At 38.4% G+C, this 3,718-nt stretch overlaps 1 protein-coding gene across 1 annotated transcript in view; it reads right to left on the minus strand.

Annotated features, from left to right (window-relative positions):
• Positions 1–1,142, minus strand: part of socs3b (suppressor of cytokine signaling 3b) — a 5,501-nt gene extending 4,359 nt beyond the window's left edge. The window contains exon 1 of the mRNA XM_017433796.3: positions 990–1,142. The gene's annotated coding sequence lies outside the window, so the exon portion shown is untranslated. The remainder of the gene's footprint in view (positions 1–989) is intronic.
• Between the last annotated feature and the right edge of the window lie 2,576 nt (positions 1,143–3,718).

Here is a 3,718-nt window from a genome sequence, read left to right on the forward strand (position 1 = left end):
CGGTGTGTGTGAGCGGAGGAAGGTTACAGGAGGTTGTGCCGTTGTTCGTAAGGCTCCGCCTCCTCCGTTCAGACCTTCTTCCAGTAAACGCACGCACGCGCGCGCTCGCCCTCGACGCCGCGCCGCGCAGGAGAGCTCACAAGTGCGCGCCCTCCTCCCCCCTTCCTCCTCTCCTCCCACCGCGTGCTCGCGCTCTGGAAGATCGCCAATAAATAATCGCCGTGACCTTTGCCTGCGCCGTTTCCTGGTACTGATGGGTTCCCTTTCTCTACAAGGTGGAAAAAAAAAAAATTAAATTAAAAAAGGCCGCCACGTGAGGCTCCTGTTAATGTTTAAAATGTGAGGATATATTTAGGTTTATATACAACAACCCTGGGTTTAAATTAAGGCCCCCCACCCTCCCTTGCTGCTGGGAACATGTAATCAGCTTGTGTTGGCACTTATCAATTAGGCATGGCGGCCATCTTGAATCGAATTGACTCCAAATCTTAACCTATTTGTAGATATACAAATAAGGATTATTTCCCAAAAGTTTTATTAAAATATGTCCGGCAGTTCTTGAAATATTTTGCTAACAGACAACCAGGGTTGTAAGCCAAGATGTTGCGCTCAAAGTAAGTGTTGGGGACGACGCTCAGCTACTACCACGCCAAGCTTTAGCTGACTGTAGAAGTAGTAGACGCCTGAAATTAAAATTTGTTCAGTGGTTCATGAAATATTCTGGAAAAAGACGCACAGACACGGGCAAAGACATGACTGCTCACAAACACTGCCAAGGAAAACATTTACAGGCAAACAATGAAGTATATTTGATCACATTCGTCCCATCTAATGGCTCAGTAAAGTGATATATAATTAATCGTTTTTGCTGACGGGACGTTACTTCAGTTTGTTTTGTTTCAGTCTAAACAGTCCCTGCCCGTAACTGTTGCTGTTAAACATGATCCCCCACCCCACCCCCATTGAGTTTCAGGAGATAAAAGTCTTACCTTTAAAGCAAAAAATGCATCTTGCAAAAAATTATCTGGCCTTTATATCTTGTTATAACTTTTTATTCTCCCAAGATAAAAATATCTTCTCCACTATCTAGCGAACCGGTGAACTGCATGAAGACAAAGTCCCTCAGGCTGTTGTGCCTTGCCAGGAAGCATCTGGATTACTGTAAGTGCTCACGAGCAACGGAGATATATTACTCCTGTTCGCCTGCCTGCCTGACCTGATTTTCTCTTTTTTTTTTTAACAAGGAAAAGACCTGCGTTGTAAAACTTTGCGTCACCTCACGCAAAAAGCACAAGCTAAAAACGGTTTACTTGCAGGCTGTTAGGTTTATATCGCTAATTGTTTTCTGATACTTTTTAATTAGGCGATAATGTTTGTGCCCATGTCTGTGTGTGTTCGTTTGGTTGTACTGTTAGCAAAATATCTCATGAACCGGTGGATGGGTTTTAATGGCAGTTTTACAGATATTGAGCTCAAATTTGGTGTGGTAGTAGCTGAGAGTTATCCTCAATGCATGCTACAAGTGTTTTTATATTGCCTTAAACTTTAATATTAACTATGTGGAGTCAACCCTGTTTGTTGGTTAGCAAAATATCTCATTAACCACTGGATAGATTACAATGAAACTTTCAGAAAGTAATTCTACAACTGGAGTCAACTCAATTCAAGATGGCTGCCACAGCCAACTGACCACCTGAGATGCAACAACTGCCATAAATCAGCCAATGTTACAGATATTGACCTGGTGTTTCGCATGGTAGTAGCTAAGAGTCATTTCCAACACGTACTCTGAACAAATTGCACAAAGCTGGTGTCAACCAAGTTTGTCTGTTAGCAAAATACCCCATGAACTTCTGGACCGGTTCAAATGAAACTCTCAGAAAGTAATGACAGCATGTATATCTACAGCTGAGCAACTTTTAGAGCGAGTTCAATTCAAGATGGCCACCACAGATAATGGCTATAACCCACTCAAAATGGCAGATAATGAAGTAAAGTTTATGTAGCGGCAGCTGAGAGTCATCCTCAACACAAACTGTGGCGGCCATCTTGAATTAGACATCTGTCATGAAAAGGCGGCGGGCGATATGCATTTCTTTAAGTGATGCTAAGCGTTTGATAATTACTTAATTTATGTTACTAGCGCTATTTTAAGATGCTGTATTTTATTTCCCTAGTTTTGAAAAAAATAACAAAGCCCGAAAAAAGACTGCAGGTAAAAAAGAAAAAAGTTTTTACTAAATAATAATACAAATACTGAATTCTTCTAGCTTATTTCATGAGTTTTTGTGTTTGGTTTTGCAAATTTATAAGTTTAATGCTTGATTATATTTCTGTATATTAAACGAAATACAACCTGTTTTGCATTCAAAACCAAAATAAAAATCTGTACAGAGAAAAAAAAAACAGACTTTCTCACAACAGTCAAAGAATACCGATTTAACTCCTCATAGTAAATGATTAAAAAAACAAAAAAAGAGGAAGAACTCATAGATAACACCGTGAAACTTCTGTTTAATATTAGGACAAGTGTTTTTACAGTTTCTCTGAAATGATTTGCTTAAAAATGCAAATGAGCTTTTATCAAGTTTGAATGTATTTGCACATCACAAATAGGCAAACCGCAGCAAAACAAACTCTGTGAGGTACTTTTGCTGCTTTGTTTTTGCAGGTCTGGTGCAGATCGTGCTTGCAAAATAAATAATAGTCGTTTGTTTGTTTTTCTTTTTTTTTAGTCATGTTTATTGTAGGAAATATGGAAGAGTTGTACTAAAATTAGAGTATTTTAGTCATTGGAAGAGACAATTTCATGTAAACTGTTATTTTTCAGTATATGAAAACAAAGAAGAGGAAGGATATAAAAGTTTAAATTGCATCAGTAAAACCAGGGTGACCATAAAATGACAAATTAACTTTATTCTAAAGCTGATGTTGACAAAAGAGTCTTTAGAGTAATTGCCTAATAAGCTTCTTCCATTGTGTGTCATGACGATTGTTTTGGCCGAACCTTAAAAATACCGTTATGCACAAACCCGTGCTCAGAGTATGTGTTGCGTATGACTCTCATCCACCTTTGCCTTTCGAGGGGTGATAACTTATTTTATTTAGACTTTTTACATAAAACTGAAGGTTGGAGATAGTTTTCCGGTTGAGCAGGGGTCTTTCTAACATACAGCACTGTTTTAAAGTTTAAAACCACCCCATTTCCTTCACATTTTGCTTCTAATGAGTCAGACAGTTTTTCTTATCTTTTATAATCATCTCTATCAATAAGTCTTCAGACTTTCTGAAGGTTCTTGAAAGTTTTTCTTCGAAGGCTGCTTTTCTCCCATTTTCTACCCAGTCTTCACATCTGACAATGACAGCAAATTGTGCTTTAGAGTTTAGGAGACTTTTTATGCCTGAATGACTTATGGGTCAGAGTTAGGTGTCAAAACAACCTCTGAAAATGATCAATTTCTGGACTGAAAGTGGGAGAAAATGGAGTCTGAAAATACCTTCAGAAAGCCTGAAAAATGTTGATCAAGGCCATTTTAAAAGATTACAAAAAAGCCCTTTGAAGGAAAAGGGATGACTCAAGGCTTTTGCACAGGACTGTAAGTCCATTACCCATAAATGTTAACAATATTTAGTTTATCCGCTGTATAATTTGCAGGACATAATTATTTTAGTGAATTTCGACCTCAGAGTGCATTTGTAAACTGACGGAGTTGTCAAT

This window comes from Kryptolebias marmoratus, linkage group LG17 (genome assembly GCF_001649575.2).
Source record: "Kryptolebias marmoratus isolate JLee-2015 linkage group LG17, ASM164957v2, whole genome shotgun sequence".
Classification (NCBI taxonomy): domain Eukaryota; kingdom Metazoa; phylum Chordata; class Actinopteri; order Cyprinodontiformes; family Rivulidae; genus Kryptolebias; species Kryptolebias marmoratus.